The sequence below is a fragment of the Scyliorhinus canicula genome, chromosome 4, assembly GCF_902713615.1.
Source record: "Scyliorhinus canicula chromosome 4, sScyCan1.1, whole genome shotgun sequence".
Classification (NCBI taxonomy): Eukaryota; Metazoa; Chordata; class Chondrichthyes; order Carcharhiniformes; family Scyliorhinidae; genus Scyliorhinus; species Scyliorhinus canicula.
Genome location: NC_052149.1, coordinates 191,796,318 through 191,809,464, shown reverse-complemented (window position 1 = coordinate 191,809,464; position 13,147 = coordinate 191,796,318). Strand labels below are relative to the sequence as shown.

At 47.4% G+C, this 13,147-nt stretch overlaps 1 protein-coding gene across 3 annotated transcripts in view; it reads right to left on the bottom strand.

The window, feature by feature from the left end:
* The window catches only part of LOC119965263 (protein FAM13B-like), a 212,025-nt gene that overhangs the window by 192,178 nt on the left and 6,700 nt on the right, over window positions 1-13,147 (bottom strand). For all 3 annotated transcript variants that reach the window (XM_038795769.1, XM_038795770.1, XM_038795771.1), the window contains exon 2: window positions 8,957-9,121. The gene's annotated coding sequence lies outside the window, so the exon portion shown is untranslated. The remainder of the gene's footprint in view (window positions 1-8,956; window positions 9,122-13,147) is intronic.

Sequence of the window (13,147 nt, the reverse complement as noted above, 5' to 3'; positions counted from 1 at the left end):
GAACCCCTATACCCAAGAAAATACTTGAACAGAACTATGTGTTTAGCATCAATGCCAGTCCCTCTTCTTTAAACAAATTGTTTTGAATGTGTAGCAAAGCACAACATGGGTCTTCAATACCACTTACTCATTGGAAGCCAGATAACATGCTATCATGTATGTCAATGTTACAGGTTATATTTTGAAACTTTTTCAGGATGTGGAAAACACCCACATTTATTGTTCATCCATGGGCGGCTGCGCAGTCTTTTCCACTTAAACGATTGCATCATATGCTGATTGTGCTGGATAATGAATTCCAGGATTTGGCTCCAATGAAGGATACATGCACTCGTCAGACTGGTGTAAGATTGGAGGGCAGATGTGATGGCATTCAGGTCAACCACCTGAAATATTGTTGCTCGATCCACAGATGCTGCCGGACTTGAACATTTCAAGTATTTTCTGCTCTGATTTTGGATGCGACAATGTTATTTTGTTCCTTGCACTCCTTGGTGGTAAAGGTTACAGACTGAGCAGTGCTCTCAGATTTTGTCTTTTTCTTCGAATCTGCCGCCATCATTCCTCTCCTCAAAAGAAAAACTTCCTCCACCCTCACAAACTGCCACATAATCTCCAAACGTTCTTTCCTGTCAACTGCCAATTCCATCCTGTTCAATTATGAATCCCTCAAGTTTCTACCCTGCCACAATACCAAGATGACGAACTGACAAATGACATCTGATTGTGATACTGGTGAACTATCCTTCCTTACCTGGAGGCTTTAACATGGTTTAGCCTCGAGTGCCACTCCATCTTGGCCTAGTTGTATGAGAAAAGCATTCACCTGCTTCCGTTCTTACCTAATCATAGCGTGAATATCACCAATTGTTTCTCTTCGTTCGCAAGCACAGTTGTCCCCAAAGGATTTATCTGTGGTTCCCTTGTACTTTTCAAATATGATCTGGCCTTCAGCAACATCAACTGAAAATGCCATCAGTTTCTGCGTGTACGCCAAAAACACCCAACTCTGCCTCACCACTACCTCTCTAGACCAGTGTTCTTCAAACTTTTTTTCCGGGGACCCATTTTTAACCAACCGGCCAACTTTCAGGACCCAAATCAGCCGACCTTCGCGACCCACCATTTTCTCTTACCTGGTTTGCTGCTGACAAAAATGGAGGAAATGGTTTTGGGTCCCTTTGGCCCTCTACACACTCCTCCAATGGAACCTGTTTGATGAAGGTGAAGCCTTCTGTTGTCAGAAAGTATGGAGTCTCAATCTGTCCAAAGTTCTGAATTTTTTTCCTGTAAAATTTTATCAAATAAACCCCCCTCTTGTAAAAACTTGTTAAAAATAAATAAATGAAATGAGTAAAATAAATGAAAACGTGAATAAAGAGGGGAGGAGGACGGGGAAACAATGGGAATGAGACAGGAAGGCGCCGCAGTGTTGAGTCACCGGCCTAGCAGATTGGCTAGTCAAGGGAGTCAGGTGGGGGGGGGGGGGTGATCACAGCCAGTGGATGGCAGGGGTATCGGGGGATGTTGTTAGGGGGGGGGGGGGGGGGGGGGGGGGGGGGTGGTTGTTCTGCTGACGTGGGAGGGACTTGAAATAGGCACTGAAAAGGAGGTAGAGGGTGGAGGCAGCCAACAGGCGGGCCAGGAATGGCGCGACGCACGGGCCAGCCCGAAAAAGGCTATGGTGGACGGGGGGGGGTTTGTGCCCCCCCCCCCGACCAGGCTGATCACCTGGAACATCAGGGGACTGAATGGGCCGGTTAAGAGGGCGCGGGTGCTCGCGCACTTGCGGGCTCTGCGGACATAATTATGTTGCAGGAGACACATCTGAAAGTGTCTGACCAGGCTAAGGAAGGGCTGGATTAGCGAAGTCTAGGGGTCCTGGGGGGTGGCAATCATGATCAACAAGCGGGTGCAATTTGAGGCAGAGGGCATAGCCACAGACAGGGGGAGCAGATACCTGATGGTAAGGGGCAGACTGGAGGGGAGAAGAGTGGTGCTGGTGAATATATATGCCCCGAACTGGGATGACATGGACTTCATTAAAAGAGTGCTGGGGAAGATCCCGGACCTGGACTCTCGCAGGCTAATGGGGGGGGACTTTAACATGGTCCTTGACCCGGCTTTGGGTCGGTCGTGTCCCAGAATGGGTAGACTCCCAGCAATGGCAAGGGAGCTGAAAGGGTTTATGGAACCCTTTACGCAGACGACCTGCTCCTGTTCATGTCGGACCCAGTGGCCAGGATGGGAAGTATACTGGGAATGTTGAAGTTCGGCCAGTTTTCAGGATACAAATTTAATACGGCCAAGAGTGAAATGTTTGTGGTACAGGCAAGGGGCCAGGAGAACAGATTGAGAGGGCTACCGTTTAGGCTGGTTGAGGAAAATTTCCGGTATTTGGGAATCCAGGTGGCACGAGACTGGGGCAGGCTGCACAAGTTAAATTTGGCCAGGGTGGTGGAGCAAATGAAGGGAGAGTTTCGGAGATGGGATGCACTCCCGCTGTCGCTGGCAGGGAGGGTGCAGACTGTGAAGATGACAATCCTCCCTAGATTTCTGTTTGTTTTTCAGTGCCTCCCGATCTTTGTCCCACAATCCTTCTTCAAAAGAGTTAACAGGATGATCATGAGCTTTGTCTGGGCGGGAAAATCCCCACGGGTGAAGGCGACGATGCTGGAGAGGAACCGCAGCGAGGGACGGCTGGCTTTGCCGAGTCCGATTAATCATTACTGGGCGGCCAACATCGCTATGATAAGGAAGTGGATGGTGGGTACGGGGTCTATCTGGGAGCGGGTGGAGGCGGCTTCGTGCAGGGGCTCCAGCTTGGCAGCCCTGGTCACGGCTCCTCTACCGCTGCCGCCGGCCAGGTACTCCACCAGCCCGGTAGTGGTGGCGACCCTGCGGATATGGGGCCAGTGGAGGAGGCATGTAGGGGAGACGGGGGCGTCGGTTTGGGCACCAATCTGCGACAACCATTGGTTTTCCCCCGGGAGTATGGATGGGGGGTTTCGAGCATGGCGGCGGGCAGGGGTGGGCGATATGTTCCTGGAAGGGAGCTTTGAGAGTTTGAGGAGCTTGGAGGAGAAATTTGGGCTGGTATGGGGAAATGATTTTAGGTACCTACAGTTGCGGGACTCTGTTTGTAGACAGGTCCCATCTTTCCCATGCCTCCCGCCAATGGGGATCCAAGACAGAATAGTCTCTAGGGGGGGGAAGAAGGGGAGGGTAGAGTCTCTGATATTTAGACGGTGCTCATGAGGGAGGAAGGGTCCCAGACGGAGGAACTGAAACTTAAATGGGAGGAGGAGCTAGGCGATGAAATGGAGGACGGGCTGTGTGCAGAGGCCCTGAGTAGGGTAAATTCGACCGCGACATGTACCAGGCTCGGGCTAATTCAATTTAAGGTCGTTCACCAGGCCCACATGACAGTGGCTCGGATGAGCAAATTCTTTGGGATAGAGGACAAATGCGCTAGGTGCGCGGGAGGACCAGCGAACCACGTTCACATGTTTTGGGCATGCCCTAAGCTTAGGAGGTACTAGGAGGGATTTGCAGGCGTCATGTCCCGGGTGCTAAAAAAAAAGGGTGGCGATGGGTTCAGGGGTGGCAATTTTTGGGGTTTCAGAAGACCCGGAAGTCCAGGGGGAGAAAGAGGCCGATGTTTTGGCCTTTGCTTCCCGGATAGCCCGGCGACGAATACTATTGGCGTGGAGGGACTCAAAGCCCCCGAAGACTGAGTTGTGGCTTGCAGGCATGTCGAGTTTCCTGGGTATGGAAAAAATTGGATCTGTACAGGGGTTCACCCGGAGGTGGCAACCATTTATTGACTTACTTGCGGGTGAGTGAGCGTCAGCAAGGGGGGGGGGGGGGGGGTAAAGAGTAGAGTAGGAGGGATAAAATGGCAGGTAGTACCGGTGGGAGAGAAGCGGGCATGTGCAGTATGTTACGATTGAAGTATTGAATGTACATGGATGTTTGCACATTTTTGCTTTCTTTCTGTTGATGTCTGTAACTGTTTACAAAGCCAAAAATTACCTTAATAAAATTGTTTATTTAAAAAAAAAAGTGAATAAAACCCCCCCCAAACTTGTAAAAAAAAATGAATAAAATGGAGATACATACAGGTGGCTGGAAGAGCAGGAAGGTGAAGATAAAGAAAAAATGGGAGGGGAGATTAATAGGGGAATATGGAGTGAGGCACTGCGCAGGGTAAACGAGACCTCCTCGTATGCAATAAGCCTGATACAGTTCAAGGTCGTACACAGGGCACATATGACTCGGATAAGAATGAGTGGGTTGTTCCAGGGGGTGATATATTAGTGCGAGGGGTGCGGGCAGGGACCAGCGAATCACACGCATATGTGCTGGGGCTGTGAAAGGTTGGGAGAATGTTTGCAGCCCGAGCAAGCATAGGTGAGGGAAGAGGTGGAGCCAGATCATTTGGTGGCGATATTTGTTTCGGAGAACTCGGAGCTCATGGAGAGGAGGAAGGCCGATGTCATGGCCTTCGCCTCCGATTGCCCGGCAACAAATCTTACTGGAGTGGCAGTTGGCATCGCCACCAGTGGTAGTGGCCTAGTTGGGCGACTTGCATGACTTCTTGCAGCTGGAATGAGTTAAGGGGCTCAGCAGAGGGATTTGAGGCAAAGTGGGGGATGTTCGTGACCGTGTTTGAGGAGTTGTTCGCCGCACGGGGTAAGAAAAGTGGGAGGAAAGTTATACCAACTGCATAGTTGACTGTTGGGAAGCATGTTTCCCGGGATGTTTATGCGTTGTAACATTTTTGATACAAGTTTGAAATAAAATACACTTTTTAAAGAATACATATACTTTCAAGTCAATAGGATGTGTGGCTTGGCCAGGAAGTTTCAAGTGGTGGTGCTTCAACGCATCTATTGCCCTTGTTCTTCTAGGTGGTAGAAGTCACAGATTTGGAAAGTGGTGTCGAAAGAGTCCTGGTGAGTTACAACAGCACACACTGTTGCCACTGTGCATCGGTGGTGGAGAAGTGAATGTTTAAGATGGTGGATGGAGTGCTCCTCAAGCAGACTACTCTGTCCTGGATGGTGTTGAGTTTCGTTGGAGTTGCACTCATCCAGGCAAGTTGAAAGTATTCTGTCACACTCCTGACTTGTGCCTTGTAGATGATAGTCAGCTTTGAGTAGTCAGCAGGTACTCTCCGCAGAATTCCCAGCTTCTAATCTGCTTTTGAAACCACAGTATTTATACCAGTCCAGTTTCTGATCAACGGCAACTCCAGGATATTAGGAACAAGGGATGCAAGCAATGGTTGTTCATTACTGAATGTTGTGGTCAGATGCTTGGATTCTCTTGTTGGAGATAGTCATTGCCTGACATTTGTTTGGCACGAATATGACTTGCCTTTTGTCAGCCCAAGTTCAAATGCTGTCCAGATATTGCTGAATATGCACACAAACTGCTTCAGTATCTGAAGAGTCATGAATGGTGCTGAATATTGTGCAAGAATCAGCAAACATCCCCACTGGATGGAAAGAAGGTCATTGATGAAGCAGCAGGAGATGTTGGACCGAGGACACTTCCCTGACTCCCCATTGACTGCAGATTTGCTACGGCTCCTTGATTCTACACTCAGTCAAATGCTGCCTTGATGTCATGGGCAGTCATTCTCATCTCACCTCTGGTGTTCAGCTCTTCTGTCCATGTTTGGGTCAAGACTAAAATGAGATCAGGAATGGAGTGGCCCTTGCAGAACTTAAAATGTCAGCGAGCAGTGATATTGTTAAGAGAATAGTCAGTAGCCAAGTGGCCCTGTTTGCACAGGCAGTTGTCATTTTAAATGCACGAATAAAGTTGGCAGATGTTCTGTCAAGTTTTAAATCAGTCAATTTCATGTGGTTTTACACATGGTAAATCAATGTTCTCTTTTACAGTCTCCAATGTCTCAAGAGCTGCTATTTCCATCTCCTCTTTTCTACTTTTCTCAATTTATCTTCTCTGCTGGTACTTAGCTGTTTCTCTCTTTTAATTTTTCCTTTTTGAATTAAAGGTGGTGGAGGAATGTTATGGTAGGGAAAAAAGCCATCACTGGCCTCACAGTACAACTCAAGTGGAAGCAAGGGCAAAACCTGGCTCTGAACAACTAGCCAACTTTGCCCCTCTCATCCCCTATTAAGACTTATGAAAACCAAGTGGCAAGGTTACACAATTGGAACAATAATAGTGGGTGGCACAGTAACAGTAGTTAGCAATGTTGCTTCACAGCACCAGGGTCTTAGTGCGGAGTCTGCACGTTCTCCCGGTGTCTGCGTGGGTTTCCCCCGGGTGCTCTGGTTTCCTCCCACAAGTCCCGAAACACGTGCTGTCAGGTGAATTGGACATTCTGAATTCTCTCTCTGTATAGCCGAACAGGCGGCGGAATGTGTCGACTGGAGCTTTTCACAGTAACTTCATTGCAGTGTTAATATAAGCCTACTTGCAACATTAATGATTATAATTTCACTAACAGCCTACTCTATGTCACACTACATTTATTGATAAAAAGGTCTTACAGAAATGTCATTGGATTACAGGTACTTAGATTATTATATCTGCAATACTTTATTTACTATTGGATTCAATATAAAGTCCAATATATCAGAGTCATGGAGTTTTACAGCCCAAAGAGGCTAATCATGTTGTTGCTGGTCATCAAGCACCGAGCTATTCTATTCTCATTTTCCAGCACTTGGCCTTGTATGCTATGCCGTTTCAAGTGTTCATCTATATGCTTGAGGGTTGTGAGGGTTCCCACTTTACTACCAATTCAGGCAAAGAGTTCTGCGAGAAAAATGTTCTCCTCAAATCTTCTGCCTCTTAGCTTAAATCTATGCCCCCTGGCTATTGAGCTATCCACTAAAAAAAGGAAAAGTTTCTTCCATGTACCCATATCCCTCAATCAGGTCCCCCCTCAGTTTTCTCTGCTCCAAGGAAAACAACTCCAGCCTAGCCAGCTTACCAATTGCTGAAATATCTAGCCCAGGCAACATCCTGGTGAATTGCCTGTGCACCCTTTCTAGTGCAATCACATCCTTCCTATGGTGTAGCGACCAGAACTGCACAGTATCCAACTGTGGCCCAACAAACATTTTATACCACACCATCATGACCTCCCTGCTCTTATATTCCATGGCTCAACTAATAAAGACAAGGATCCCATAACTCCTACTTTTGCGACTAGACCAATAATGTACCCTGCAAACAGCAAGGGATCCAGCACATCCCTGCAGTACACCACTGGACACAGGGTCCAATCACAAAACATCCTTTGACAATCATCCTCTGCCTCCTGCCATTGAACCAATTTGGGATCCAAATTGTCAAATTGCCCTATTCCCATGGACCAGTCACGATTGGGGGACCTTGTCTAAAGTCTTACAAAAGTCCTAGACTACATCAACTGCACTGCCATCATCTACAGACCTCGTCACCACCTCAAAAAGCTCCATCAGATTTTTAAACATAGGGCGGCACAGTAGTGTAGTGGTTAGCACTGCTGTCTCAGTGCCAAGGACCCGGATTTGATCCCGGCCACGGGACACTGTCCTTGTGAAGTTTGCATATTCTCCCCATTTCTGCATGGGTCTCACCCGCACAACCCAAAGATGTACAGGGTAGGTAGATGAGCCATTGCCCCTTAATGGAAGGGGGGGGGGGGATTTAGACATGATCTCTCCCTGTCAAAGCCATGCTGACTATCCTTGATTAATCTTTGCCTCTCCAAGTGGGGATTAATTCTGTTCCTACGAATTCTTAGTTCCAATAATTTCTCTACCACTGATGGTTAGGCTCACTGGCCTGCAATTACCTGGTTTACCCCTACTTCCCTTCTTGAATATTGGTACCACATCAGGTGGCTGTCCTATGGCTGGACAGGATTTGAAAATTAGCATCAGAGTCCCTTCAGTCTCCTCCCTTGCCTCCCATAGCAGCCTGGGATACATCTCATCTAGGCCTGGAGGTTTATTCACTTTTAAGCCCGCTAAAGCCACCTACCCTGCATATCTTCGGGTTGTGGGGATGAAACCCACAGAGACACAGGGAGAATGTGCAAACGCCACACAGACAGTGACCCAGGGCCGAGACCAAACCCAGGTACTCAGCGCCGTTATAACCACTGCACCGCCCACTCCCTCCCCAATTTCTATACCTACATCGTCCTTCTCCAGTGAACACAAGATGCAAAACAAAACTCATTTCCTCACCTCCGTCTTTCAGCTCCACAGATTACTTCTTCGGCCCCTAATGGGCTCTACTCTTTCTACAGTTACACTCTTTCCCTCAAAGATACTTAGAAACCACCTTGGGATTTTAAGTTGCTTTGTCCTCCAGTGTTTTTCATGCCCACTCTCCGCTCTCCTAATTTTTTTTTTTTTATTAAAGTACTTCCCTGCAGTTATATGAGACTTGCACTGTTTTGAGACCCTGTATATCAGCCATTTTTTCCATTATCCAATCCTATATATGCCTTGATATCCAGGGTTCTCTGAACTTGTTGGTCCCACCCTTTACAGCGACATGCTGTCCCTGTACCCTCTCTTTTCCTTTTTGAATGACTGTTCAAGTGTGGATTTTCCTACAAGCAGCTCCTCCCATCTGCTTTGGCCAGATCTGGTCTTTCCCCCAATTCAGAACTTTCATTTCCTGTCGATCTTTGTCCTTTTCCATAACTACATTAAATCTTACCGAGCTATGGTCACCATCACCAAAATGCTCCCTATTGAGACTTATGCAATTTTGCAATAAATTAGATGGAATAGATATTTTAATGACTTAAAATATTAATATTTTACTAAATGGAATGTAAAAGCATAATGATTTAAATTAATTGGTAACAATTCGAAAATTGCTATAGTTCGTGTCTCTATATATTCTTAAGCTAGCAGTGACTACTGATCAAAGAGTGGAAGATAACATTGCTCTAACTCGAGAAACTTACCTCGGAGCACAGACACCCACTTAAAAAATAACTTAGACACCAATCACCCTTAGTGAATAAGCATTTTTTAGCCAGCTATGGTTGCTTGAGATTGTGGCAGAAGATCAACCTGTAGTTCCTCATTGAAGAAACACAGAATTCGTCCAATCTTTCTCGGCAATCAACCTGGGAGGAAAATAATAATATTTTTAATGTATGATATATGATCAAAAATAATATTAAAAGATACTGGGTGGACAATAAAAAAAATGTCCAAATGTGAACTATTTTAAGGCACTTTATCCCTTTTCTGTCAAACCATCGTGGTCTTTACAAATGACAATCAAGCTTGCTATCAAGTGAGAAAATTCATTTCAGGCAATGACTCATTTGACCTTCCTTCTTACTGCCAAAGTGTGCTTGGTTTCTTTTGTGCTTCGCTCAAAGCTTAGCTAGTGTGAAATGAATCAGTTTACCTAGTCTTTCCTTACTAATAAGTGATAGTGAATTTTAATGTCAATACATTTTAGTGAATTTGAATACATCAATATATTTTATTGTAAAAACAACTATTGGGGACTTCCGGGAGCAGCCATGTCCGAATAGGTCGCGCACACGGCAGCTCCCGCCGAGATCGGACATTTGGGCCCTTTAACGGAGCTGTAGCGGCACTTCGACAATGATTCCCGGCGTGGCAAGAGACGCTGGAGAGGTTCCCCTCACTGCTGCATGGAGGGGACCAGGAGTGGGGCCGTCAAGCAAGCAGAACTAGTCCGTGAAGACAAAATGGCGGCCGGCGCGGACCAAGCAGCATGGGCCCAGTGGTCGAGTGAGCAGCAGGAGTTCATAAGGAGCTCCTTCGCTGAGCTGAAGACGGAGATTACATGACTTAGGATGTGTAGGTTGGAGAAGTAGGCTGCAAGGGTTGGGCACACTGGATATGTGGAGCTTGTTCAAGGAACAGCTATTGCATGTTCTTGATAAGTACGTACCAGTCAGGCAGGGAGGAAGGGGTCGAGCGAGGGAACCATGGTTTACCAAAGAAGTGGAATCTCTTGTTAAGAGGAAGAAGGAGGCCTATGTGAAGATGAGGCGTGAAGTTTCAGTTGGGGCGCTTGATAGTTACAAGGAAGCGAGGAAGGATCTAAAGAGGGAGCTAAGACGAGCAAGGAGGGGACATGAGAAGTCTTTGGCAGGTAGGATCAAGGAAAACCCAAAAGCTTTCTATAGGTATGTCAGGAATAAAAGAATGACTAGGGTAAGAGTAGGGCCAGTCAAGGACAGTGGTGGGAAGCTGTGTGTGGAGGCTGAGGAGATAAGCAAGATACTAAATGAATACTTTTCGTCAGTATTCACTCAGGAGAAAGATAATGTTGTGGAGGAGAATGCTGAGACCCAGGCTATTAGAATAGATGGCATTGAGGTGCGTAGGGAAGAAGTGTTGGCAATTCTGGACAAGGTGAAACTAGATAAAGTCCCCGGGGCCTGATGGGATTTATCCTAGGATTCTCTGGGAAGCCAGGGAAGAGATGGCTGAGCCTTTGGCTTTGATTTTTATGTCATCATTGGCTACAGGAATAGTGCCAGAGGACTGGAGGATAGCAAATGTGGTCCCTTTGTTCAAGAAGGGGAGTAGAGATAACCCTGGTAACTATAGGCCGGTGAGCCTCACGTCTGTTGTGGGTAAAGTCTTGGAGAGGATTATAAGAGATACGATGTATAATCATCTAGATAGGAATAATATGATTAGGGATAGTCAGCATGGTTTTGTGAAGGGTAGGTCATGCCTCACAAACCTTATCGAGTTCTTTGAGAAGGTGACTGAACAGGTAGACGAGGGTAGAGCAGTTGATGTGGTGTATATGGATTTCAGTAAAGCGTTTGATAAGGTTCCCCACGGTCGTCTATTGCAGAAAATACGGAGGCTGGGGATTGAGGGTGATTTAGAGATGTGGATCAGAAATTGGCTAGTTGAAAGAAGACAGAGGGTGGTGGTTGATGGCAAATGTTCAGAATGGAGTTCAGTTACGAGTGGCGTACCACAAGGATCTGTTCTGGGGCCGTTGCTGTTTGTCATTTTTATAAATGACCTAGAGGAGGGCACAGAAGGTTGGGTGAGTAAATTTGCAGACGACACTAAAGTCGGTGGAGTTGTAGACAGTGCGGAAGGATGTTGCAGGTTACAGAGGGGCATAGATAAGCTGCAGAGCTGGGCTGAGAGGTGGCAAATGGAGTTTAATGTAGAGAGGTGTGAGGTGATTCACTTTGGAAAGAATAACAGGAATGCGGAATATTTGGCTAATGGTAAAATTCTTAGCAGTGTGGATGAGCAGAGGGATTTCGGTGTCCATGTACATAGATCCCTGAAAGTTGCCACCCAGGTTGATAGGGTTGTGAAGAAGGCCTATGGTGTGTTGGCCTTTATTGGTAGAGGGATTGAGTTCCGGAGCCATGAGGACATGTTGCAGTTGTACAAAACTCTAGTACGGCCGCATTTGGAGTATTGCGTACAGTTCTGGTCGCCTCATTATAGGAAGGACGTGGAAGCTTTGGAACGGGTGCAGAGGAGATTTACCAGGATGTTGCCTGGTATGGAGGGAAAATCTTATGAGGAAAGGCTGATGGACTTGAGGTTGTTTTCGTTAGAGAGAAGAAGGTTAAGAGGTGACTTAATAGAGGCATACAAAATGATCAGAGGGTTAGATAGGGTGGACAGCGAGAGCCTTCTCCCGCGGATGGAGGTGGCTAGCACGAGGGGACATAGCCTTAAATTGAGGGGTAATAGATATAGGACAGAGGTCAGAGGTGGGTTTTTTACGCAAAGAGTGGTGAGGCCGTGGAATGCCCTACCTGCAACAGTAGTGAACTCGCCAACATTGAGGGCATTTAAAAGTTTATTGGATAAGCATATGGATGATAATGGCATAGTGTAGGTTAGATGGCCGTTAGTTTTTGACTTCCCATGTCGGTGCAACATCGTGGGCCGAAGGGCCTGCACTGCGCTGTATCGTTCTATGTCTATGTTCTATGCTGGCCCCTATGGAAAGGATGGTGGAGACTCAGAAGGTGCAGGAGAAGGCGATCAAAGTGGTGGAAAGAAAGATATCTGACAATGAGGATGAGATCCTGAGCATCGCGGGCAGGGTGGAGGCGCACGAGGCCCTGCACAAGAGATGGCAGGAAAGACTGGATGACCTCGAATATAGGTCCAGGAGACAAAACCTGCGAATTCTGGGCCTCCCTGAAGGTGCGGAGGGGGCAGACGCAAGCGCATTTGTGACTACAATGCTGGTGACGCTGATGGGTGTGGGGGCCTCCCCGCAGCCCTTGGAACTGGATGGGGCGCATAGAGTCCTCACGAGGAAGCCTAGGGCTTCTCAGGGCACAAGTTGAACGTGAGCTGTTTGTAATCCACGCTAGGGGTCAGGAGGAGAGACTGGGAGAGCTCCCGCTAAAGATGGCGGAGAGGAGCTTTTGTTACCTAGGAATACAGGTGGCCAGGGACTGGGATGCCCTACACAGGCTCAATCTGTCTCGACTTGTAAAGCAGATGATGGAGGAAGACTTTTAAAAGGTGGGACATGCTCCCGTTTTCCCTGGCGGGAAGGGTGCAGATCGTGAAAATGACGGTCCTCCCATCTTCATCCCCAAATCCTTCAAGCGGGTGAACAGGATTGTCATGGGATTTGTGTGGGCCAACAAGACCCCGCGAGTTAAAAGACTGGCGCAGGGGGGGTTTGGCGCTTCCGAACTTGGCGCCCAAAATTACCTCCCATCTAACAACCACATTCAACACCTCCCACAACATGGAATGTGAAATCTCACTCCTATTAAGATTCTCCTCTCGCAGTAGCCCTTATCCGCCAACAGCAATGCATCAAATCTCCATGGTGGGCACAGAATGGGGCCCGACTCAACCACCACGTTCACATAATGCAGAGCGTGGTCAGAGATCACAACTGCCGAGTAGCCTGCACCCACCACCCCCGGAAGCAGGGACTTACCTACCACAAAGAAAACAATCCTGGAATATACTTGGCAAGAACAAAACATCCTTCTCCCCTGGGTGTAGAAATCTCCACAGGTCTGCTACCCCATCTGCTCCATAAAGGCCAACCATGCCCTTGACCAGCACTACCTGTACACCCGCTATCAACCTACTCACCACCACTTATCTCCCATTCGGATCCATCAAAATCTTGACCACCGTAA